The 27,547-nt window shown below is 37.1% G+C and overlaps 1 protein-coding gene across 1 annotated transcript in view; it reads left to right on the top strand.

Annotated features, from left to right (window-relative positions):
* The first annotated feature begins 1,623 nt into the window (after window positions 1-1,623).
* Window positions 1,624-27,547, top strand: part of Zbtb20 (zinc finger and BTB domain containing 20) — a 747,261-nt gene continuing 721,337 nt past the window's right edge. The window contains exon 1 of the mRNA XM_028872106.2: window positions 1,624-1,754. The gene's annotated coding sequence lies outside the window, so the exon portion shown is untranslated. The remainder of the gene's footprint in view (window positions 1,755-27,547) is intronic.

Raw genomic sequence — 27,547 nt, 5'->3', positions numbered from 1 at the left:
TCTGGCAGCCTTCTACTTAGTCAAAGCAGGCATTTAGTGTTCAAAGTATTCATTATGTGTCAAGGAAGCCTAGGTTAATTCCAGATCTAAACTTACTTCAAGTCTACCGAAAGGTATGTAGCAAGTCCACAATCCATAATATTGTTTTCTGTATTAATAACTTATATTACAAATACAGTTTCTTTGTATGCCTGGTGTTTCTGACAAATCCCTTTCGTGACCAATTAAGCTCCCTAAAAAGCACTACTTCTTATTCTGGCAGGAATTCTTTTTCTTTGTGGAGTGAAAAGCTATTCTTTTTTCCATCTTAGTCCTTTTAAGGAATTCTTTTCAGGAATCTATCCTTGGCTTCCTGCTGGCCTCTGGCCTCACCCCTTTCCTCCTCCACCCCGCCCTTGCCTGACCAGTATTTGTTAGAATTTGGCTCTGGGGAGTACTATGCTGAGTGACAAATGGATGAAGATGAAGGTTTTATTGAAGCATCTGAACTGCATTTAATTTTCCGTGTTGCTTTATTCCTTCTAGCTCCCAGGATATTGAATTTTGTGGGCTCCAGTTGGGTCGTCAGTACTTCAGGCGTTTAGTAATAAGAAACATAATCTGCTTTTTCCGGCAGGATAATAAATCCTCATTGATATTAAAGGCGGCTCTCGGCGGCAGACTGTTTTTACACGGTCTTTTTCTGTAGGAACACACTCGCTCAAGAGTCCTAGCCCTGGGCCGGCCTCTGGCGCCCTGGGCCGCCCGTCGCCCTCCCGCGCCGCGGTCCCTCCCACCGCTGGGATCCTCCCGCTCGCTTGGACAGCCAAGGCCGGCGACCGCGACAACCCCGCCACCCCCCGCCCCCCGTCTCCCTGCCCTGTATCCCCCCCCCCCCCGTCCCCCGCTTCTCCCTCCCCCTCCCGGCGCGCCAGACAGCGGGTAACCGCCGCCTCCGCTGGGGCATCCCGGCTCCATAGGCGGCGCGCGGCAGGCACCTGCTTCTCACTGGCCGCCGCCGCTGCCCCTCACCCCGCAGCCCCCGCGACAATTGGCCCCAGGCCGCCGCCCGTCATCCTCCAGCCCCTCTTGGAGTCCCGCCTCTATCCTCGGGTCATTTAAGTTTATCACAAATAAATAAATAAAGGAGGAAATAGAAATGCGTAGAAAGTAAAAGCAGTCGGGAGGGGGCGGGGACGTGGAGGAACAGGAGGCGGGAGTGCGGGGGGGGGGCGGCAACGCGGAGGAGTCAACAACCAAACTTGATCGTGTCTGTCTCGACCAATCAGCGATCACTACAGTCCGGTCTGACGGCCTCTGTCGACCAATAGTTTCCCAGCTCTTGGATCACTGAACAAGGAGAGACGACTGGCCTCTCTCCACAGGGCGCTGGTGGGCGGCAAGTGTTGAGACCATCGACCAATAGGCTGTTAGGGATGTTCTGAGTGAAGTTTCCGCCCACCAATCGACGTTTGAGGTAGCGGATTGGGTGTCTCCTAGGCCAATCAAAGATGACAGAGATGAGGGAAGGGGCAGTTAGGGGCGGGGCCACGGAGGGGAGGAGGAAGAGTGCATTTTGTTTATGGGCGGCAACCTCACGAGGGCCATCCAATCGTCATTGGACAGCTGAAGCGCAGAGTGGCATGAGATCCACCCAATAGCCGGCCAACCTGGAGGTTCGCGGCTTCAGGCGCCCAATGTGGGCCTTCTGCCGAAGAAGTAGGGGCGGGGGGAAGTTTAGGAGTTGAGGAAAGAAGATTAAAGAGCGCGAGGAGGTAACGCCAAAAACTCTAATTTGTTGTGGGGGGGGGGGGAGGGAGGGGTGTGTGCCTGCGGAGCGCGGCCGGGCGTCTGCGAGTCGCCGGGAGTCGGGGGTGGCGGGCCGCGGAGGAGGGGCGGGGTGGGGCCGCGGCGCGAGTTCCGAGCCGGAGCCCGGGGCTCCTGCCCCGCCCCGTGAGCCCTCCCGCCGCCCCTCCTAGCGCCCTCCCCGCGGCCTCGCGCGACCCTGCGGGAGGGTCCGCGGCCAGCCCGGGCGGGGCGTCCGGTCGCTGCCACCGTGTCTTCCCTCTCCTCCCCGCGCCTGGAGCCGCGGCTTCCCAGAAGAGGAGCTGAGGGGCACTGGCCGGGGCTCCGGAGCTGGTGGCGGCGCCGGCTCCCGCCCCTCTTTTCTCCCTCCCTCCCTCCTCCCCTCCCTCCTTCCCTCCCTCCTCCCTCCCGCTCGCTTTCTGCCCGCGCGGAGGACCGGCTTCAGTAATCCCGGGGCGGGACGGGTGGCCCCGCCTGCTCGGCTTGCACCCATAGACAGGGGGGGCTTGGCAAGGGGCGAACCCTGTTCTCCTCCATCGCCTTTGGGCCACTTGGAGAACACTTAGTGAAAATGTCAACGTTCTTTCATACCTTGAGACACAAAACAAAACAAAATAACAACAACCACAACAACAACAACAAAAAACACCCCCCCCCCCGAATTTTGGGGGATGGCTTTGAAGTTCAAACGTGGTCCTCTAATTGTTTTAATGCATTTCTCTATGTGTGGCTCTCAGGGTCCCCTTCAGCCCCTCCCCTTCCTAAGGATGCAGAAGAGGCAGGAGGCAGGGATTTCGTAAAAGTTATATTGATAAACACACTTGCACAAGCATATGTTAGGCGCACACACAGACTATAAACATTAGCGAAAAACACAATATGGCGTACAGCTACGCTACCTAGCTCGGTAATCCGATGATCTCTTACTCCGAACCGGGTCAAATGAGGTCGGAAGAGGCATGACAGCTCTCTAGCAGAAATCTGAATGGGATAGGAAGAAATTTGGAAGCCTGTGGGTGTGTAGTACTGTCCTCAGAATCTTTGGCCCCGACTTAAATTGAACATGTTACCTTTGTAGACAGTGAAAATTGCCTTTACTATTTTTTAACCACTAAAAATACAAAAATTTGACTAAAGTAGAATGTTCTCACTCTGTGGCTACGTGGGAATTTCTGCTGATCAAAATTTCAGAGTATACAATATTTTCAAGTGAACAGTGTTCTGAGTTACTGCTGCAACTTGTTGCCTTTGAAAAACTTAAAATATGCAAGTATCATTTTATGGAAAATAGTGTGAGCTGTAATTTCAAGGAGTCAGTGACAACTTAAATTCACAGATAATTTACTTTTGTTCCTGGTTCAGTTCCTGTCTCAAGGACCTTTCTCCACACTGTGGGAATAGACCGCACTCTCTGTGCTTATCCCACAAATGAGTGTGACAAGTCAAGATTTGACTGTATTCTGTAGTTTTGCTTTACAGTTAGGTATGACCCTACTTGTAGGTAAAGGAGAAACAAACCAACAAACTGATTATCATATGCTTGCTCCATAGAATTCTTAATAACTCATCCGAGTTCATGTGCAGGTGGTACATGGTGAATCCTCCCAAGAAAGGTTTAGAATTGCTGATGAGTCACTGGTGGTTCTGGTTTGTGCCTTAGTGTAAAATCCCAAGAATGGAGTTGCACTCCATTTGCAGAGCTTTAAATGTGAGAACAAATGGTGCTGAACAGGTGAAGAGTCGAAAATGGAGTTTTCTGGAAATGTCTGAGCCGATCACTGAGTGAGGCAATGGGGCATTTTTGGCTTTGATTTCAGGTCTTAAGATGAGTGAAATACAATCCTTTGTATTTTCTGATGTGAAGATTAGGTGACAAGTATACTGCCTACCAGACTCCAAAACAATAATGCTCTTTCCTGATGAACTTCTAATATTGTTAGGCTAGAGAAAGAAGCTTAAAAATTATTAAATTTTGTCCATTTCCTGAAGATGTCTTTCTGTTTATCTGTCTAGGTAGGCCAGCATTTTGAGACTATCATTATACCAAGAAAATATAGATGCAGATCTTGTGGTTTTTTTTTTTTTTTTTTTTTTTTTTTTTTTTTTTTTTTTTTTTTGCTGGTTACTGCTAGACAGTATGAAATTAATCCAAGGATGGAGGAAAATAGACTTTTTTTTTTTTTTAAACTTGAGGGTTATATGGTTGAGTAGGTCTGTTAGATTTGATGCCTTTTTCCTATTTAGGTAGAGAAGCTTTGAGACACATAGCCTACTCCTGTTTGCCTATAAGAATTTGACTCCTTGATATAGGAAGAAAATATAAGAGAAAACCATTTTAAGCGAGTTATTTTTGTGTCATTTATGCAGATTTTTAGGAGACTTTCTAGACAAATTGGACTTCCTAAATAAAAGTCTTGACTGAATAACAAGGCCATTTTAGAAGAGCAATACAAGCTACAACAAAATTCTTGTAAATGATTTATAACATAAATGACTTTTAAATTATTTCAGATTTCTTCAGGGTAAGTGGTAAGGGGAAACTTCTTTAAAACATTTGGGATATGGAAGTGAAGTTTTATTTTCTGAAATAATCATGTTTTTCTTACATGGATGGTGAGATCATCAGCATGTGGAAGAGAGTTCTGGATACTTGGGATGAAACAGTGAAGCAAAGGGGAATTTGGTCCCTGTGGAGCTTACTTACATTATTATGTTCATACAGTGTGTATACTCCACATTGCTAAGAGATTTTTTTAAAATATTAAACTTCAAAAATCTAGCTGCTTTTGTGTTTTACAAACTAGAGTTTGAAAAAGCTTAGCAAGTTTGAAGGTGTAGAATGTGTTTATAATTGCTAAATAATAGAGGAAGAACTCAGTTTCTTTAAATTATTTGTATTCTTTGTCATTGTGAAACGTTTTCATAAAATTTCAGTAAATCTTTGACAAATAGGGGTTTTTTATTCTTCATAATTTTGATCATGTCTTTGGAATAAATAAAATGTTGCTTTATAGTAAAATCTTGTGTCTTCACATTTACTGTAAAATTCCTATGTAGCATGGTCAAACTGTGATAAAACAAATCCTAAAATACATGTTAATTTTTTGCTTGGGATTTATTTTAGGAATGTACTTGAAAATCATGTATCTCAATCTTTTGCAGTTGTAGTTTTAGCAAGGGAAGAAAAAAAATGTAACTCACTTATAGGTGATATTAAAGAGGTCATTCTTTTTGCAGAGAAGCCTTCAAAAAACAGAATAAAACAAAACTATTTTTAACCCTTTCTTTCCAGTCTCCAAAATCACTCTACTGATGCTTCTCTGATTTAATAAACCATTATAATGCAAGAATACTATAGAAAAATTTTAGCATTATTTTAGTCATTATGTCTGTAAGAAAAAATTCTAGATTCTAGCAAGTCAACTTGGTGCCTGGTTAAATGCACATGATTGAAATCTAAGTGTGTGGCTTTAAGTGGGGAGAGTCTCACCTTTCTAGAACTTTCTTGGCAGGTCTCAAATAACAGGTTCTAATTTTCATTATTTGGCTCTATTAGTTATGAGTCTGGCTTTGTTAGCGATATATAAGTTTACTCCTCATGGGACATAGCTTTTATTATACAGAGCCCACCTCACTCTCTCCTGTTGAGAGTTTGGATCTTCAGACCTACATTAGATCTCTAAGCTAATGTATGTAACAAGTAACCTTTTCCAAAAAGGAGACATACTGCATTTAGAGCCTCTTGAGATTGCTTCTGGCTGATATGTGTACAGACCCGTGTATATGCATGGCTTACAGAGGAGGACTGAGGGAAAAACAGATTTTTAAACTAATAGAATAGTTTCTGCTGATTTTTCTTGTAGAAGAATGGTTAAAAGGATGTTAAAAACTAAACTTTCCTGTTTCTAGTAATAATGGTTGATCAGTGTGTGTGTCTATGTGTATGTGTTTACAGATGAACGGTTTATGAATAAAGACATACTTTAAAGCTAGATAAACTCTGTCTTGCTCTGTGGTCCTTGACATGGAATGTTTTCAATGTTACCAAGTGATTTTGTTTGACACAGTTTGTTAGTTACCAGAACTTTCTTGTGAGCAACATAGAAACACAAGCTAATTAAATCTCTGTAAATTTTGTAGTACTTTGGGCTAAGATGTTATTTTGGAAGTTTTAAAAGCATGATTACCAAGCAGTGCATAAAATGAATGAAAACGAAAATGGGAAGCTCATGGAACTGGAGTCTGCATAAGATGAATGAGTTTCAAAGTGAGATGTCCTTAGTACAGAAGATAAAATCTTGACATGTATCAAGTTTTTATGATAATAAAATAAGCATGACTAATTGTATTAGAATTCATATTTGTAAGGTAAGTCTAAGCGTGTGTACAGTGCATTTTAAGTCAAAATTTGGGGTGTTATTGGCTAGACGTAGTCATTTCTTTGCCAGAGATACTAGGCTGTGTGAGGGCTAACCATCTGTCAAGTGATAGAGACAAAGAAAGGTTTTAATATACTATTCTAAAATCTCTACAAACTTGTTTTGAATTGTATTGTCACTTTGTTTTGGCCTCCATACTCTGTGTTGAGTGTGTACTAGGTCAGTCACCCCACTTTGTTTTATGAACAAACCATTCAAGGCCAGATAAGGTTATTGTCACAGCTGATGAGATCTAGAGGCAAGATAAAATATGTTTTGATTTTGCTTTCATGTAATGATCAAAAACTCACAAGTGGGTTGGCCACCCTCTAGCAATTATACAAATGATTTCAAACATGTTATTTTTACCCACCCAGTCTCAATTTTGGGTGTCTTAATTTTTTCTTTTCTTTCTCTCTTTTTCTTTTTCTTTTTCTGTTTTTCTTTCTTTCTTTCTTTCTTTTTTTTTTGCTTTATAGATTCAAGCTTTATATTTAAGCAAATTCCTGAGCTGTTTGGAAGAAAAAAAAAGTAGCAATAGGAATCCAGATTGCCTGTTTTAGGTACAATATGGTGTGATGTGAAATTGAAACAGCAGATTGGTGAGAAACTTCAGTTTCAAACAAATATAAACTAGTTTGTTTAGTGAAGTCATACACAAAACAGTCTCTATTGACAGGGCAACATTAGTATTTTTTTCCAGTAATTTCTTCATCTTGAGGTCACCTTGGTTCTTTGGGTCAGCAGTCTATTTCCAAAGCATCATCCAAGAAAGAGATGTCTTAATATTGCTGATTGTAATGATATACTTAGATATGGCAGGCCAAGGAATTATTTATAGCAGTGCTAATTATATCAATAAAAATAGCAATATTAATACTGAGTGTCAAAATCTACTTTTGACAGCATGAAGTAAACAGAGCTATAGTCAAACAAAGCAGCCAGCCTGTCTTTATGTCATGAATATGCACTTCAGGAAAAATATACACACAGTTTAGAGTTGAGTATACTAAATCTTTTCGATTGCTTTTGACTTTTATTTTTAAAGGAAAAAATGTTTAATTTAAAAAAAGACTAAAATGATTGGGATTTTTAGTTTTGAAATTCTTGGTGCCCATTCTCTTGTTGTCATTGGTAAGTTTCTTGAGATTTACCTATTTCTACTTCAAGGCTTTTATAAATGATCAGAAATTTATTTTCTCTGTACCTCCATTTTTGGAATTCAAATTACCATTGCAAAAGGAGCCATTAGAGCCTCTACTGATTGACAAAACGAAACCAAACTGGCCATTACATATATATCCCTCCCCACTTCTTCCTTCCCTCCCTCCCTCCCTTCCTCTCTCAGTCCTTCCTTCCTCCCTCATGATATCTCTCTTCTTTATTCCCTTTCCCCTTTTCCTGTCTCTTTCCCCTCTTCCTCTTTCCCCTCTTCCTCTCTCCCCCTTTCCCCTCTTCCTCTCTCCCTTTCCCCTCTTCCTCTCTCCCTTTCCCCTCTTCCTCTCTTTCCCTTTCCCCTCTTCCTCTCTCTCCCTTTCTCCTCTTCCTTACCCTCTTTCTTGCCCAGTCCTCTTTCTCATTCTCAATACATCTCTGGTTTTCTCTATACATTAGAGATGACCTTTTCTGTGCTTTCTATTTAAGGACTATTGCGTGTATGTATGTATGTATGTATGTATGTATGTATGTATGTATGTATGTATATATATATGTATTTATTAATTCTAGTCAGTTTTGGTCTTCTAAAATTATTTTTCTTATGATAGATAATTAAGTAAAAGTAATTAAATCCAGCAGAGGGTTTTTAAAACCTAAGAAATTATCTACCTTTTCAATCCCTCCTATGTTATACTTTAATTCTTCTTTATTGCATATAGTCAAAAATCTGGATGTAGAGTTAGTAGAGGCTGCTGTTGACTAGTTGTATGAACTATCATCTATCAACTAGTTGTATGTTCTATCATCTGTGATATGTCTCAGTATAGTGATACTTGCTTTCAAACACTGCACACTATAAATGTAGGCAAAATTTCAGTTACTTGTTATATTTTATAATTAATAAGAATAAATTTATTAGTTTGCATACATTCCCCACCAACTCACCCTAGTTCAGGAAGCTATATTAGTAATAGAGTTTATCAATGATTTTTGTATCCAGCATAAAGTTGTTTAATTGTTGAAAGCTGGTCATTATAGAATGGGTTAGTACTACTCATTTTCTGATTCCATACAATATATATCTAGATCAATAGATATATATCTTCAAGAAAGAAAAGTGAATTTGGCTTTTATATCTCTGATATAAAGTTTGAATAACTAAGATCCATCTCCATGTATATCTTTTTTAATTTGTAATTTTTAATTGTTGCATTTGATTTTTGATCCTACATTATACCCACCCAGGAATAGATTCACATAAGAGGAATGTTAATAATGGTAAAGACATTTGATTTTTTTTTTTTTGATGTAGAGTAGTGGAAAGAATCTGTGTTAGAAAGGCTTTGAAAATGCTACATTGTTATATACTGAAACACATAACTGCTTGTAATTCATGTGAAAAGAATTGATAGGTCATTGTTTAATGATAACCTTGGGGTTTTCATTTAAAATCTCAGTCAGTTTCTTTAATTGATACACATTTCTTTTGCTGGTGTGAATGGTTATGAGAGCTTAAAGCTATTAAACAGCACCTATTCACAAATGCGAACATAATTTGCAGAAATTCATACAGTTCTGAATCCTTCTTCCTCTTTCCTACACCTGTTCACAGTTCAAGCTGTTTCTGGTTACTAATAATGTAACATTTTATAGTCACTTCATAGGGACATTTACAGTAACTTTTCTAGTATGTTAGGTCATGCTGAACTATTATTATAGCCTCCCAAAGTCTAGGTAATAGGAATTTCAAGAGAAATTTTGGATCAGCCATCAGGTTTAAAACTGGTAGGTTTCATGCTTATAAATGATGATAAAGATAATTGTGATTGAGAGAAATATTTAGTAATGTTAACTGAAATTCTACACGTGTGTTTAAGAATTTCTGTAGATGTTTCCTAAAGATATGTGTGCCTGAATATTAGCAGAATTATTAGTGGTAATCATATTGAAAGGAAAATTAAGTTTTTGTCCTTGAACTAAATGATGTTAATAAAAACAACCACCATAACAATTGTAGTCCACATTATTGAGTATTTACTTTGAACTGTGCATGGATTGTATCTATTTCTTTACAGTTAATTCTACATTCCTATGAAACAGGTACCTTTATTATCCCAATCATAAATATAACTAAGGCTAAGAAAAGGAAGTGATCTCATTCAAAGTCATATAGCTATTATATATCAGATGGGATTTCAAATTCAAATATGACTCTAATGAATGTAAGCGATAATCATGAGGCTTGTATTCTGAGGCCAGTGCTTGCCCAGTTTATTGCTGGTAACTTTTATGAAAAGCAAACTAGGTTTGGAGAAGATTCTTGAGAAGGACACAAAGGGCAAGACTTATAAGTAGGAGTAATAGTTGCTATGGTAGACTCTAGTTTTAAATTTAAACTCTATAGAATTACATATATTGAAAGGGATGAATGAATTCCGTAGATGCGGTCTGATTTGGTTCTATAACAGTGAAGTAATTACATGTTAAAGTAGGCTGTAGGAATTTCCATAAAAGAAAGGTTAAAAACTGGGAGTACTAGGTTGAAAAGTAAAACTGAGTCAAACCATTTTCAGTAACCAAGAACCAGGAATCATAAATATATAAGGCCAAGGAAGAACAGAAATATACGTTGAAAATGGTAGATCCTACTCATTAAAGTTCTTTGTGTTTATTTTTGACACTTTTGTCCTTAAAGGTGCTTCAGAAATCAGTACCTAGCATTAACATGGGCCACCAAGAGTTTGCAATACACAGACATGTTTTATTTTTTATTTTCTTTTGGTGGGGTGAATCATTATAATGCTAGCCTGAAGTTAGGCAGTAAGTTTAATTGCATTGTAGAAAAAGACTATTTAGTGCAGTAAGCTGTCTGGTAAACCACTTATTGAGTGTGCAGTCTATGTCACCCAATTCTGAACTGTTTCTGGAGGAATTTGTATGAGTCTGTTTAGAACTCATATTTCAAAACACTTGTTAACTTCCATAAGGTTTTGATGGATATGAGAGGTGAAAGATCTGATACATTAATTTTATTTAGTTCATTACAAAATTTAGCTTTTGATTTCTTTTATCTTATGCTCACAGAGTTTTAAACCAGGCTCTGCCAAGATTATCATGGGATACAGTCTAGAACCTTTGTATGTAACTTTAATTTTTCCTTGATGTCATTAGCCAAAGGGAGGTTCAGTTTTATTTAACAGTGTGTATGTATGTGTGTGTATGTATGTATGTATATACATATTTCCATTTCATATTATCAGCTCAGATAAAATCATTGTGCAAGAGTTTGGATTATTTTGAATAGTCAGTGCCTGTGAATGAAAAGTAAAGTATTTATATTATTTTAGACAGAGTTTCATTATGTATCCCCTGACTGTCCTGAAACTTGCTGTGTAGACCAAGTGTCCTTCAGCTAACAGAGGGATTGCCTGCTTCTTCCTCCTGAGTGCTGAGATTAAGACCTGTGCCACCATGCTTACTTAGCAATAGTTATCTTTTAAAGTTAATTACAGTTTCAAATAGTTAGCTCAAACCAGCCACTCCTGTGCCCTCTGTCTAGAAGATACAGCAGGCATCACATGCTTCTCAGAGATGCTGTGCTTGTTTTGCTAAGTCTACACATGTTAAGTTCTAGCTTCTGAATATTGAAGGGGGGATGAATTGCTGAACCAGCTTCTCTGCAGTTTTACTTTTCCTTATGACAGTATTTCAGATGTTTATTCATACTCTGATTTTAGCACATTATGAAACAAAGTGCTACAATAATTTTGTATGGTGTAAGTAGTTATATTACTGAAAAGATACTGTGCTGTTAATTTTTTTTTTTTTTTAACATTGAACTCATGCATGGCAGCTTTTCTCTTCAGGTTCACTGTGAATGGTACTCTTGTATTTGTTCTTTTGACACACCGTGGTACCTAGTCTTCTTAATGGCTGTGTTTGCGTTTTACTGTCCTTTATATAACTAATTCTCAGAGACGTACCTTTGAAAACTTGGGCTTATAATAAAATTTCTTGTTCTGGAAAGGGGTTACAAACAAAGAATTATTGAGAAGGTAGATCTTCTCAGCTAAACATTGGTATAGGAAAAAATGAACAGGATTCTAGGCTCTTCTCATTTAGATGTTCTGTGTTACAGCTTTGATGTTCATTATAAAGTAAACCAAAGAGTAGAAGAGCCAAAAGTAAATGGTGATTATTTTTCTGTAACTTGAGGTGATCTCTCTCCTTCCTCTTCTCTTTCTCTCGTGTATCTTAATGAGTTTTGCTACCCCAAAATGGACGGCTCTGGTGTAATGTAAATTTGACTTAATTTGGTGTTTCAAGTATAGTTTGACTCCTACCTAACTTCACTTATTTGGGATTCACCATTTGAGAAAGGTAACATTTAGAGTCATAGCACATTGAACTGCACCCTTTAAAGGACAAATGTGCTTTGTTTATCTTGATACCCTTTAGTGCTGGTTTGGTACTTATCATACAAAAGGGACTCATTGTTGGTCATGATATATTACATCTATTTGATGAATGTCTTGCTTACTAGTTATCTATTTCCTTATTTTCAGCTAATTCTGATTAAAATTTAATATCGTGAAAGTTGTCATTACCTGTTATAAACATTCTCTGCTTCTCCATAGCTAGACATCTTTACACATGCTTATGACCCCTCATCCTTTTAGCTTCTTAATGAAATTCTATCACAGCACAAGTTCCAATAAAAATTATATTTACTGTGATTCAGAAAAGAAATATATCAGATCTATCAGCTACTGCCATCAATGGTAAAGCAAATCTACTTCGATCAATTCAGGATATTGTGTGGAATAAAGTACACAGAATTCCATTACCTACCGATTCAAGAATGAACCCCAGATTTCATATCCTACATGATTCCTATCTAGATAGTAGGACAATAAACCACAGTACTTTGTGTACTTCAGAGATTGCAATTGAGATCTTGAACATTTTATATGAACTTTCAAATTCTTAAACAAGGAATGGCTACAAACTTTTATATATAGTTTCTCACTAATTTCACTCTATTGTCTGAGTTACTTAGAAACGGAGTCTAGTTAAACACCTTACCATTTTTGATATTCAGAGAGCAAAAACATAGTTCATCAAGAACAATATAGAAGGTGCAGTCATGTTCACCATGTGGGGAACGTTTGAACATCTGTATTGTGACAGGCATGCTTTTTCACATATGTGAGAACGAACATTTGGAAAATGTATCGGATTGCCCAAAGTTACAATTGGTTTTTTTTCTAACTGAAGTCACAGAAAATTGATTTCAAGTTGTGTTCAAAACAAAAGATGATTGTATTCTGGAATAATTAAGAATGGGATTCCACTAACGTTTGCATGGGATGCTTAGTAGCTGTAGTATCTTTTGAGATCTGTTTTGGAGAGCATCTGGAAAGCACATCATTATTTTTATATACTGTATTCAGGAATTTGCTTTCTGAGGAAGCTGCTGATTTGAGGGACTAGTTACAGCAATATTCAAACACACTTCAGATCTATAGACTCCATCTCACTCCCAAAGTTTTGTCCATTTGTGGATTTTAAAACCAAGTTGACCTGTACATGCGTTTCTTCCTTTTCCTCTCCAATTTTCCTCTCCAGTGCTTCTCTTTCTGAATGCAGTGACTGCTGAGTTATGTGCACAACTGACATGGCACTTTGGACAGAGTAACATTATTTTGAAATTTTTCTTTCTTCACTTTGCTGAGCGATTAAGACAAGCATGCTCAGGGTACATAGCAAATAGCAGCAGGCATAGGAAGCAAAATTTGGGCTTCAGTCCTCTGGACTGCTCTGATCAGTATTCATTCATGTTAAGTATTCAAGTCTCTCACCCTAGAATAGTCCAAAGACAACTTTTCTGTCCCCAATGCTAAACAGGCAGTGGTAGCAGAGCTTGTTCTCCATGTGCCTTGGCAGGGAATTGACAGAGAACATCTGCTTTTCACCCCTGTGTTGTTTCTGCTGTTTAGGGTACTCCAGCAACCAGAGTTGAGAGCCGGTGACATAGCAACAAAAACTACCAGAGTGCACCACATGGTAACTAGTACAAGGGGGGAGGTTAGATGGGAGAGTCAGTGCACACCTCAAGCTACTGCTTACTGTTGGCAAAAGTAAATGAAACTCAAATGTGCAAGAAAAAAAAAGGACCAAAAAGAAAGTCAAGTAATAAATTTTAGATACTAAGAAACATTTTAGGTGAATAAGTCAATGAATGAGACAAAGAACAGTGTTCTTGTTGAAATAGGAATTAGTGAACTAAAAGGGCAAATCAAGACATATATCAAAGCTTATAGAGAACAAAGAGAAAACATGAAAATTTTGAATAAAGATGCTCAAATTTGGAGTCTATTGAAGTACAACTTGTGAATGATAAGAATTACAAAAGGAAAAATTAGAGCAGATAGAGGTGTATAGTTAAATACTAAAGTACTGAGCACTAAAAATACTAAAACACCCAGCAGTCAGAGATTGACAGAGTCAGTGTGTGATTTGAAAGGGTTTACAGATTTGTGGTCTTGACTGAAAGAAGGCCGACACCTTTAAGGGTGGCATGAGAAAAATTCTCCATTCTCAAATGTGCAATATGAGCTCCTGAATAGAAAGGGCAGATTTCTGCAGACAGGGAGAGGTAGCAGAGCACAGAGAACTTCATGGCTGCATGAATCGTGCATGAGAGTGCAGTGTCATTGCCAGACTGCACAGTCACAGAGGATATTTCTCATTAAGCCCATCGAGAAAGTAAGGAAACAGAAAATACCTTCTGTAAAATAAGAATGGTGCCAGCCAGAGTAAGAAAGAATCTTTAAAACATGCAACCAATTAAATGTTAAAGCTATAACAACTAAACTCCAAAGTTGGCTGTTTAGAAGGATCAGTATGATGTAGAAACTCAAATTGCTTTAGTTCACTATAACTATGAATATTGTTATGAGAATAAAAACCAGATACCAGTTGGCATGAAAAATGAGAAAGAAATGTGGCAAGTTAAATTATAGGAAATAGGTAATTTTCATTTAATTTAACGTATTTGAGGCTCTGGAAAAGTATTGGAACCTTTTAATTTCATGTAATACTTCATTTTGATAAAGAATGTATAAAATTATAGTTGAATTATGGATCAATTTTCTTATAGAAATTAACACAGAATTCTAAGTAAGATACTAAGTAGCAATACCAGCATCAGATCAAAAGAATATTAGAGTGGGTCTTAGAAGATTTACTTAGGTAGAAATGAAAATATGATTAAGCAGTGGAAACATTTTATGTTAATTGATTACACTGATAAGGTTAATATCTTTAAGACAGCATGTTATTTTGTCTTATCGACCATGTCCTTTGCCCTACAAAAGCTTCTCAGTTTCAAGAGGTCCCATTTATTAATTGTTGCTCTCAGTGTCTGTGCTACTGGTGTTATATTTAGGAAGTGATCTCCGGTGTCAATGCGTTCAAGACTACTTCCTACTTTCTCTTCTATCAGGTTCAGAGTAACTGGATTTATGTTGAGATCTTTGATCCACTTGGACTTAAGTTTTGTGCACAGTGACAGATATGGGTCTATTTGGAGTCTTCTACATGTTGACATCCAGTTATGCCAGCACCATTTGTTGAAGATGCTTTCTTTTTTTCTATTGAACAGTTTTGGCTTCTTTGTCAAAAATTAGGTGTTCATACATGTGAGCCAACTTTTTGGAGCCTAGTACCTATGGTGAGACACTTTGCACAGCCTTGGTGCATGGTGGAGGGTCTTGGACCTGCCTCAACTGAATGTACCAGGATCTGCTATCTCCCCATGGGAGACCTTGCCTTGGAAGAGGTGGGACTAGGGGGTGGTTTGAAGGGGAGGTTGTGGGGTGGGAGGAGGGAGGACAGGGGAATCTGTGGTTGATATGTAAAATGAATAGAAAAATCTCTTAATAAAAGAAAAAAGAAAAAAAAGACAGCATGTTATTGTTTCTGTTCCATCTTTCCATGACAGAGGTCTTTAAAGCTATTAGTTGTCCTCTGATAACCACTTTAGTTATATTGTATAAGGTTTTCAATATTTTTTTCCATTTCATTGCTAGGTTACTTTTTATCTGGGAGTATTTTTTCAAATTTTTCATATTTTTCAAAGCCCAGGTTTTAGCTGATTTGGTTGTGAGCCTAGCCTTTAACGGCTGAGCCATCTCTCCAGCCCAGGTTTTAGCTGATTTGAAAACAAAGAATTCTTAATTATGATATTCTGTAATCAGAGAAAAAACAATCTATTTTCTAAAATAAACACAAATATTAGGCTTTTACTCATCTCTTATTTGGACATATTGATATGAACAGGACAGTATATGGATATAGAAAAATATTCTTAGTGTTCTTTTATTTACTATTTATTTTTGGTGGGGCAGGTTCTTACTCTGTAGCCCAAGCTGCCCTAGAAGTATGTAAACCAGCCTGGCCTTGATCTCATGACAGTCATTCTACCTGAGCCTCCTAAGTGCAACAACCAACCTCCTAAAATTTGTGTTGATTTATCTCTTGTCTTTTTTTTTTTTTTTTTTTTTTTTTTTTTTTTTTTTTTTGAGACAGGGTTTCTCTGTGTAGCTTTGCGCCTTTCCTGGAGCTCACTTGGTAGCCCAGGCTGGCCTCGAACTCACAGAGATCCGCCTGGCTCTGCCTCCCGAGTGCTGGGATTAAAGGCGTGCGCCACCACGCCCGGCTTTTATCTCTTGTCTTTTTAAAAGTGAATTTTTTTTTTCTCTGTGTGGCCCTGGCTGGCCTCGAACTTAGAGCTGTGACTAGATAAAATCTTACCATGCTGTATTTGCCTCTTTGCTCAGTATTTAATTATTAAGATTGACCCACATTGTGCATAATTGTAACTCAGAGTTCATGTTCACTTGTACATGAAATGGGTGACAGAACCACAGTGTGTTTTTCACCTGTCTTTCTTCTTGTTTCTTCCTGACATTTTCAGGTGACTTTTTTGTTATGCACTAAGACTGGAGTTGTTGTTCTTAGGTGTGTAAATGCTCGATATTACAAATGGCTGTCATATTGCTTTTCTGGAGTCATGCCACTCATCTGTACTGTCACTAGTGGTACACATAACACTCCTGTTCATCTGTATTCTTTTTATCTTACAATAATGTCAGATTTTTAAATTTTTACTACTTACTTTAATAAAACATCCCATTTTGGTCTTGATTTCAATTTTGTATTTACCAATTTGGCTGTGAACACTTTTTTTTGTTTGTTCGTTTGGTTTTTGTTTTTGCCCAGAAATAATTGTTCATACTTTCAGCTGTTTTTCTTGTATGGCTCTTTCCTATTGATTTTCCTGTTTATTTGAGTTCTTTATATATTGTAGATACCCTATCTATCTCTTGATTTGTATCTTGTCTTTTTATATCCTTTAGCATATGATAGTAGAAGTAGGTCACCATACTTAAGTTCTTTCATGGTTGGTGCTTTTTCTGGCTTTTAGTAAATTATTCCCTGAAGTTGATTTTTGTATGTTATATAGAAATGAAATTAAAATAGTTTTCTAAAGTGAAACACATCTCTGGCTACATTTGTTATATGCTCTTATCTTACCTCGGTGTTTGCCTTACTAACTTTTGTATGAGTGTCAGTTTAGACAAGTCTCCTTTTTCTGTCTTCTTGGTTGATTGACTATCCCTGTACCAGCAATACATTTTCTTAAGTTAATAAACATTTGTAGTGGGTCAGTGGTGGCATATGCCTTTAATCCCAGCACTCTGGAGGCAGAGGCAGACAGAACTCTGGAATTTGAGGCCAGCCTGGGGTACAGAGTGAGTTCTGGGACAGCCTGAATGGTTACTCAGAGAAACTCCTTGTCTTGAAAAAACAAAACAAAAAATATTTAATAAACATTTGTAATAATTACTGATATATAAGGACAAATGGCTCAGATTTTGTTTTCCTTGAATGTCAGTGTTTTCTTACTTCATTCAATAAACTATGGTTTTAAAAACATGTATATATGCACGCACATGCACATGTATACATACACATACAACTTAGTTGTCAATGTATATATTTTAATATCTAAAACTTTGTTCAAAGCAACTGCTTAGTTTGACTGAGGCCTTAATGATGCTAGTCTGTTAGATTTAAAAGCTAAAAGCATTAACAAAAAATGCAGTATCAATTTTATAATACTCAAACTAATTCACTTGAAAAACCAAATTCAGTCTATTTAATCCTGATTTCAAGTTTGTATCATAATTTCTTATATACTGTATGTATATGTTGAGTTAGCAATTATTTATTAATCTAAAGGCAAGCTAGTGAATTGAATCATTTATTTTGGATCATTATTATAAATTTGGTCAATATTATAAATTTTAATTCTTGTCACTATGTACCAAACAATGCTTAAATGGTTGACATACTTAGGGCCATTTGTTTCGTAGGGCTCTTAGTTAATGTTATTATGCCCATTTTAAAGATGAAGAAGGCCAAGGGTAGTTGAGTAGCTTGGTTCCTGTATGTGGGGAATTCTGATAGCTTATGTTTATAGTGCTAATCAGCGACACCTTGTAAATTTTTCAGTTACTCTCTAATAAACGTAGCTTATGATATCTGTTGACTTCAGCTTTTCATCCTTCTAGTCTCAGTACCAGATATTTTTATTCTGGGGAATCAAAATGACCATTAATATCCGAGCCAATTTCAAAAAGGAGTAGTAAAGAAAGAGCTGATAATTTTGAAGAAATCTGCAAATTGCCTTGGAAATTATAGGTTGAATAGATGTTACTGGGTTAGTAGTTGGTGGACTGTATATGTAACACGCATCAGATCTCAGGTGATATTTAGCGTTAGCCAGTGGAACTTCTCTCACTCATTTGCCCCCTTTTCTTTTCAGATGTCCAGAGCTTGTATAATAGTATAGTTGTTAGAGAATTGACAAGTATTTCTGTTTAATGTTTCTTACAATGAACTACTCTTTGACAAGTTAATCAGCTTCCATTCTTAATCCTTTTGTGTTTTTAGAATGCTTACCTCTTTTGTTTTCCATTTTGTGTGTCTATTTTGATTTTAAAATAAATTGTATGATCAGATATGTAAACACTGGCTTTATTAATAAGTCACATTTAGCCTATTACTAATCTGCTGCTTGAGATACTGATTGTTCAGTTATGATACAGAGAAGGGTCTGGATTATAGGAAAAATAGGTGCCCCTAAAGATATTAAGTTGTGATGGCAAGGAGCTGATATATAAGGTGTCTTTAAGGATGTCTCCTTTCTTTTTGGGTGTCTTAGGGGAATGGAAATTTGAGGAACTAGACAGTGGAAGAACCTTCATTAACCTGAACTAGATGCCACAGAAAGAGGAGTATGATGTTCTGATACACCGAACTGCACAATGTAGATCATTTGGAATGGAACAACGATAGGATTTTAGGGAAAATCATGCCTATTTTCAGTGATTGGAGTATTAAGATAAATTTACAAGGTTTCGACATTTTGATTGATCAATTCAAGAGTAGGTAGGTGTTTGAAATTAGAAATCAGAGGAGGCAGAAGTTGGAGGGGTAAGCAGCAGTTGGTAGGTGATCTAGTTTTGTGTACATAGGCCTAGTAGTAAGGTTATGGTGAGGAGATGAGGGTCAATGGACACTCAGGTACTTAATCAAGTAATGCATTAGAGTTATATTTAATAGAACTGCAGTAATATATATTATATAGACATATTAACCAGAATGTGTAGCTATTTTAGGAATGTATGGTCAGGAGGATAGAGAAGATCAACACACAGGAAATGTTGATGGATAGTACTCTAAGAGTAGGAGCATGGATTTTTATGGAGAATCTGAAAAAGTAAAGACATGGAAGGGTGGTGGTGCCTTTTGACTGAATTAAAATTCATGGAGAACCAAGGAGCTCAAATATAGGACTGCACAGAGTAGTAATTTGACTTGGTTTGCATGAAATATGCAAAGGAATAATTTTGATTGAGTTTTTTTTTTTTTTTTTCATTTAAAAGCAAATTGTGAAGGCTGGAGCCATGACTCAGCTGCTAAGAACACATGCTATCCCAGAGGACCAGTGTTTAGTTCCATGAACCCACATGGGGTAGCTCACAATGGCCTGTAACTACAGTTCCAGGAGGTCTGATACCTTTTTTTGCATATACGTATACTCGCGCACACATACACAAATTAAAAAAAAAAAGAGGCCTTTGAGCAAGAGACTTGTTAACATTTTGCTTAGGAAAGTACAGAAGATAATTAATTTCCATCCATCATATTTGCCATCAAAAGTTACTAATAAGGGCCCAAATATGAGATGAAACCCATGTTCATATTTCCATGCTTTAAAATTTAGTTGAGCTTCACTAGTCATTTCATGTGTGAGTTATGAATTTGTTTGTCATCTCTACCTGCCAGTTTTAACTTTTCCTTTCATGATCAAAATCGACGTAGTTAACAGTAGCTTCTTCCCCCCTCCCCGCCCCAATCTAGATGTTTTAGGTAAACATATTTTCAATACAACCAATCGGAATAGTCTCTGTCTTCACCATTTAGACAAGAAACTGAAATGAGATTCTGAAAGCTCAGAAGAATCCTCCAAGGTCCGGAAAAATGTAGTTTTATAAATATTTTAAAAAAGAATTTGATATTATTTACTTTATATTCTAATTTAAAATTCCAGTACCTAAAAAGGGGAGAGCTTTCTTAAGCACATAAAAAGATGGACTACAAGGGCTGTAAAAATAAACTTAGGTTTGGACAATCCCATGTTTTAAAATCCATAGTGTAAGTTGTTCTTCATGTAGGTACTCACTGAAATTTGGCAGATTAGTGATGATTTTTCTCATTTTAAAGTTGATGAAATTAACCTTTATGATCTTTAAAGAGTCTATTTTTTTTTTTTTTTTTTTACTTATTTTGGAGACAGTTCTGCTATGTTGTACCAAGTAAATTCTGAGACCCTGGAACTACTTCTGACAGTAACTTAAATGTTTTCTTCTGTTACTTTAAGCTTAGGTATACTGGTTAGTGTTCAGTTTGACACAGTCTACAGACACCTGGAATTGCCTCCATTGGACTGGCCTGTGGGCATGTCTATGGGGCATTTTCTTGATGCATGATTGATATGAGCACACAGCCCACTGTGGTAGGTATGACCATTGGGCAAGTGGTTCTGGGGTGCATAAGAAATCAGTCTGAGCAAGCTTTGGGGAGTAGTCCAGTAAGCAGTGATCTTTCATGGCTCTGCTTCAGTTCCTCCCTTGAGTGCTTGCATTGGTTTTCTTCAGTGTTGGACTGCAAACCCTCTCCCCCGCTGAGCCCCTTCTCCTCAGTCACAGCAACAGAAAGCAAACTAGGACACTATACAAATAGCTTACTCATATTTTTTATATTCGGATATTATTCTTTGTTCTGGCTGTGATTGGTATGCATGAAATTACTGAATAATAAATATTGTGTTGGAAAAAATCATAGGGTTTAAAATTTTTATTACATTATGTATTTTTTTGTGGTGTGTGTGTGAACACGTGTGTGTGTGTGTGTGTGTGTGTGTGTGTGTGTGTGTGTATGTGTGTATGTATGTGATTTGGCATATTGTGTGCTGCAGTGCAGGTATGGAGGTTAGTTTTGAGGACAGCTCTTTGTTTTCTATTGTGGGATCCAGGAATCTAACTCAGATCACTTTAGTGGATAGCACCTTTACCCACTGAGCCTGTAGGGCCTATGTATATAAACACCTTTCTGAAGAAGGTGTCTTTAGTGGGGTTTGTAGAGTGCTCAGACTGTAATTATTTTGTTTTGGACAGTCATGTTTGTTCTGTCTTATGTTTCTGGGCTGTCCAGCCTCTGGTTCCTGGCCATCCAGGCACTGTAACTTTTTATTTGGAAGATCTCATAAAAATTGTTTTCTCACTAAGTTAAATTCTTTCATAAAAATTATGGAGATTAGAGTCACGACTCAGTGGTTAAGAGTTCTGGCAGCACTTCCAGAGGACTCAGGTTAGATTCTTAGTTCCCATATAGCAGCTCCCAACCATTTAGAACTCTGGTTCCAGGGGGATCTGATGCCCTCTTCAGGCCTCCATAATCACCAGGGAATTGGCACACAGATGTATGTAGACAAGTACCCATACACATAAAATAAAATAAAAATAAATAGTGGCAAATAACTTCACAGATGTTAGTGAGAATTAAGTTAAAAGGTTGTTTTAAGATTTTTGTTTTAGCTTTGTTTGGCTCTTGAGATGGGGATGTAGCTCAGGCTACATGAAGCCCTGGCATTGAACTCTTGGTCCTTCTGTTCCCACTTCCCAAATGCTGGGATGACAGGTATGTGGCACCATGCCCAGCTCACACATAACTATAATAGTTCTGGGGAGAACTTTCAAAACTTACGTGAAAGACAAAGTATTGATATGTTATTACTAGTTAGAAGAAGTCTATAATATAGTAAAATTTGGGAATTTCTGCATCAGGAAGAATAAAGATTATTATTTAATGACTTTGTCATGGATTGAATAGTTGGTGTATTGAGAACAGTTTGTGGTTGAGAACATCTAGTACTATGAAGGAACCAAGATTCAAAGAAAATGGTAACTTGTTTATTCACGACTAGCAAGTGTGGATGCTTGAGTCAAATCCGGGCTTGTTTGACTTGAATGACCCTTTTGTTTTTGCAGATTTACTCTGCTTCCCATGTATCTGAGGATGGAGTATATGCACCTGAATAATCATGGCAATGATGAAAGCTAATCTTTCAGATTCTCAGTCAGATACCATCATGCCTCGCACTTATTATTCTTCCTGTTTCTTTCTGAACATTCCATGTTGATCTGCCTACCTTTTCCTTATGAAAGCGTCATGAGTCAGATGGAAAACATGAGCTATCAGATACGATCACATAACTAAATATTACATATCACAAGCTAGGTTTTCCCCACCCCAGGTTTCTTATCTGAAAGGGAGTGCTATGAAGAGTATTACTGGCTTACAATGCATCTCAAAAGTAAAATAATTCCACATAAAATTAAAACTTTAATTTTAGTGAAACAGATGGTAGACTTCATAGTATGTTTCATTTGATTTTTTTTATTTTTTTAGAATAAGCAATTTATTTCAGGTCAATTGACTAATTCCCTACTTTATACAGAAAATATCTCAGTAAAAGCCACCATGGAAACGTTTCTTATCTGAGGTCTGAGTAAAGGCACATTGCAAGTTGTATAAATAGCCATGGGATGCTGCATTTTCAAAAGGTCTGGAGAATGTTACCTCTTCCTGCAGAGATATAATAGACTACAGATAAAAACAGTGACATATTTTGTGATGTCTGTGTAGTTAATTGCTTACTCCTGTCAATAATGGAGTTGCTGTAATTTTTGTAGATAATACAGCAAGTTATAGTAGCACCCATAAATAGTAAGTTATAGTAGTACCCATATAGCTGCACCTAACACTTTAACAATGATTGAGAACACAGTGCCTGCAAAACGTTGTAATTTGTTAAGACACGGTAGTCACAGCAACATGGCTTTTCCTCCAGGAGCCTTCAAGTTTTGTGAATGGCATGGTCATGGAAACAACCGACTCCATTTGCCCTAATACACTCTTAAATTTTATACAGTTAATCTATTTCCTTGTAATATTCAACAAGTGGCCTTTATGTATCCATTTCAATCTCTATTTCCTTGTAGTTTTCACAAATGTTCTTTGTCAACACTATCCTCAGGAGTTAGTAAACTGTTTCTTTAAATGTCTTGTACTCTGTGTGCTTACAACACATATTAACTCATTATCAATTGAATGTAGTCTTTAGTACAGCCCTGATATAGCTATTCTTATCCTCATTTTATAGATGTGTTCTGTGTCATGGTTACGTAGCTTGCTTTTGGCTGCATATAATAATACGTATTATTCAAATTGGTGCTTAAGACGTTTGAGAATGTGTTCTAAAAACTGGATTTCATGTACCCTAAGGAAACATGCAAGGTGATGTAGTTGACTTTGAAAATATATCAAAACTTTTATGTGTATTATTATTTGTAAGAACCTAAGAGGTTAAAGTTTATTAATATTTAATATGCAGTATAGAATCTGTCAGTCTATGTTATATGCATAGTAAATTATATAAATAATCCTGATTGGGGCATAGGAATTTATTTGTTTGAGACTAGAACTGATCATTTTTATTTGATTTTATTTAATTTTTTACTTTGATTCATTGTATTACCTAGCTTTAACTGCACCAATTCTTACAAAACGTTAACTGACTGAAAATCACAATAAAGATAATACTGATAATTCAACCACATTTGAAAAAAGAGTATCTTAGCATAGACTTATGAACACTGTCAGTTATATTATAAATTAAAAATAATTTAATAATATTTGGCAATAGGTCAACCTGATTAATGATCAACAAGTTTCTTTGAAATGTAGATTTATATTAGCCATCACAACAAATGAATTTCAAGTTATTGTGTACCTTGAGGTTTTTTCTTTTTTCTGATGATGGACTATCATCTCATGGGTAGCATTAACATCTAAGTATCCAAGGAAGACTGGATGGCTCAGTAGGAAAAAGCAATTGCCATGTGAGCCTTTTGATCTGATCCCCAGAACCATCTGTAAGGGAAGAACCCTGACTCTTGAAAATTGTTCTTTGATCTGCCCCCTACACTGCATGGCACATATGCTTACACACACACACACAAAAAAAAAAAAAACAAAAACAAAAACAAAAACAAAAACAAACAAACAAAAAAAACCAAAAACAAAAAACAAAAAAAACAATTAATAATAATAATGTTAATAACATTAAGTATTCAAATCACAAGCTACACATGATACTGGACTATTTAACATTTTAAAACAATAGTTTTTATTTAGCTCAAATTTTCCATATGTGTAGAATATATTTACTCTTCCCTACCCCAGCTACCAGCCTCCAGTTCCTTTCAGAACTCACCAACTTGCCTCCCTTCCAATTTCATGTTCCTTGTTTATTAGTATTGCTATTAACCCCTTGAGTCCCATTAACACTGACCACATGTACATGGGCATAGGGCTATTCACTGTGCGAAGAGCAATCTACCAACAGCCACACCTCCAAAGAAAATTGTTTCTCTCTTCCTTAGCATGAGTCAACTGCCAATAACTCTTCAGCTGGGGTGGGGCCTGGGGAGTCACTTCCCTATTTGTGCTGAAAATTTAACTGTCTTGATATTGTGCAGGTACTTTGCAGGCATCCACAGCTGCTGAATTGATGTGTGCATCAACCATTTAAAATTTAATAGTGAAAACCAAATGTTCTCTTGAAACATTGTTCTTAAGAGCAAATGTGGCAGAAATAATGTGTAGAAAATAGTATGACAACAAGCTACATCACATTTTGTCAGCAGATGCTGTTACAAGATGCATAGAGAACATTTTTTTAATATGTGGATTTTTAACAAATTATACAGTATAGAAGGCTAACTCTGTAGTTGGAAGTACTAGTGTCTGTAACACGTGAGCTGATGGTATTTGCTGGATTCACTTTTAGTAAGAATGAGAACTGTGTATCTTAAAAGTAACTGTAGTGTTAACTGCTGAAGGCCACCAAGCAGAAAAGTGCATTCAAGTCAGTAAAACAGTGCATTCTGGGAAATTTATAAGGGAATTCAGACAATTAATATGTTGGAGAGGTTTGTTTGGCAAGTAGAAAAATTGTTTCTGGGTTAGGTTACAGCATGACATCTGAATTGATTGATTTGTAGACAAGCTATTTTTGCAAAGATACTGGAAAAGTTTAAGTGCTATAGGATGCCATAAATATGGTTAATTTGTTTTTTTTAATTAAAGCTTTAAATATAGAAGAAAATACATCACCAAGTGTGGAGATACAATCATATTTAATAGAATCATTGTGAAACTTTGTAGAAAGATGCGGAACTGTCCCTGAGTTTCAGTTGCACAGCTCCAGACACATCAGTTCCTCAGTGGCAGAACAGTCCGGAAACAATCCTAAACTTATTATGCAGTTGTCTTTCACGGTATGACAAATGTTCTATGTTGACTGACTGACTGTTTGGAATGTCTCTACTGGCCTGTCATTCATACATTTAAGGAATAAACACATTTTTTAAAAGTATATTGTTAAAAAGAATTTTAAAAATGAATTAGTATTAATGTAATTAATATTTGAAAGAATCATGGTATAGAGACAGCATTTCATATTGAATGATTATAATTACTTTATTATTATGAGATTTTGTTGCCAAAACCAATATACTTGTAAAAGTAGTTACTGTGTATATTAAAAACTGTATAAAATGCATCTGCATATTTTTATAAATTTGGGACATAATTTATAACTCAATTTAAGGTCTTGCAAATGCAGTTTTTAATGTTTAAAAACTCTGAAATACATCTCATAAGAATCACTGACATCAGGAAACGGTAGTACTTCCCCAGCTCTATTCAACACATATTTACTACACTAGGTGGCTGTGCTTGGAAACCAGCCTTGTGAAGAGGGAGCACAGCGGAAGCCACTCACTCTTCCTCCATTCGGTCGCTGGTTTGTCAGACTTTCTCTGCAATCTCTCTAATGCCAACCATTACAGTTAGTGTCACATGATACCATCTTTTCTAATGACTGTCTCACAACATGTAGAACTAAGCCAAGATGGAATGAATGGCACGTTTTTATTTAGTCAGATTTCTTTTTTATTGTTTTCAGTGAAGGAGAATGTTTTAACAATATTGATAAAATTTAAAAATCTGTAATGTTACTCAGTTTTTCATTTAAGTGCTTATAACTGCCTATTGTTAACCTATAATGTATAGAATATGGTAGTATTTAATAGTTTGTAATATTGATCAATAACTGAGTATACTTGGGTGTGGACTTCTATCAATGCCATTAGGCTAATTTAAATAACTCGGAGTGGAGGAACATCGAGTATTGAATTCAATTGCTAGTCTGTGGGAGAGATGAGGAGATGGCTTAGTGGGTAGAGTGAGTGCTGCAAGGTTGCTGCCCACCAGTTTGGCTCTTCAGCACTCATGTAAGAACCTGGGCAGGACAGCTAGGGAGGTGAGCAGGTGGACCTGTCAAACGTGAAGACAGCCAGCCTCACAGAATCAGTGAGCTCCAGGTTAAATGAGAAAAAACAAAAACAAAAACAAAAAACCTAGTGGGGGGGGGGAGGGAGGGGAAGGGTGGCAATCTTCTTTAGCATTGACCTTCTGCAGCTAAAGCAAGATAAGGATCTAGCTACCCAGAGTTTACAGGTTCTGTTTCTGAGCAGCAACTGCACCCCTAGTGAGTGCGAAGAGCCTAGAACCCCAGAGTTCTTTCTGGGAATTGTCCAGGTTGCTGGACTTTGCAGTTACTTATTTGGGAGTGCCGCTGTTCTAGTCCCATTGTTGCCATCACTAGCAGCCCTGAAAGCCAGCTCCTAAAAGCTCCATATTAGAGGCTGCTCAAGCACCATTGTTGAGGCTGCCAAGGCCAAAACACAAATGAGAAAAAAACAAAAACAAAAACCTTTCTCATTAATATTATGCCAGCAAGGCTCATTCTTGCAAAGCATTCTGGGAATTGTAGTTTTCAAGTTCCACCATAGTAAGCATGTGAGGGAAATCAGACTCATCCATTCATAGGCAAATAATTTTAGCAAATGAATGTGAGCCATTAGCATACACAGTGCTCTGTCAAAGATATGGTGTGATGGCTTTTATTTTTAAATCCAAACTTTAAAATTTAGTAGAAAATATGTAACAAGAATGAAAGAAACTTAATATAATTTTAGGTAAGAACCAGGAGTTCAAACTAATTTTACTGGTAGGGGGTACTGTTTTAAAAATTGGAGAATTAATTGCCCCAGAGTATAGGAGAGGTAAACTCACTGGTAAAATTACATATTAATTCAGTTTTTGTCACTTTATTTTAAAAATGGATTTTGGTTTGTTACTGGAAGCTAGAGTTGATATTCATGAAATACATAATGGTATTACAACCTATATTTACTTACATCCAACAACAGTTTCATTGGTCATAGTCATAGTAACATTTCTTACTAGCCTGACTTACCAGCTGTACATATTGCCCATGACTTATCAGCTGTAAACATTTTGACTATCACTCAAACAGCTGAAAACTGATATTTTAATATATTTATTAAGGTAACATTAAA

This window comes from Peromyscus leucopus, chromosome 12 (genome assembly GCF_004664715.2).
Source record: "Peromyscus leucopus breed LL Stock chromosome 12, UCI_PerLeu_2.1, whole genome shotgun sequence".
Classification (NCBI taxonomy): Eukaryota; Metazoa; Chordata; class Mammalia; order Rodentia; family Cricetidae; genus Peromyscus; species Peromyscus leucopus.
Note: the sequence above shows the minus strand (reverse complement) of the source record. Positions and strands in the feature narration are given on the sequence as shown.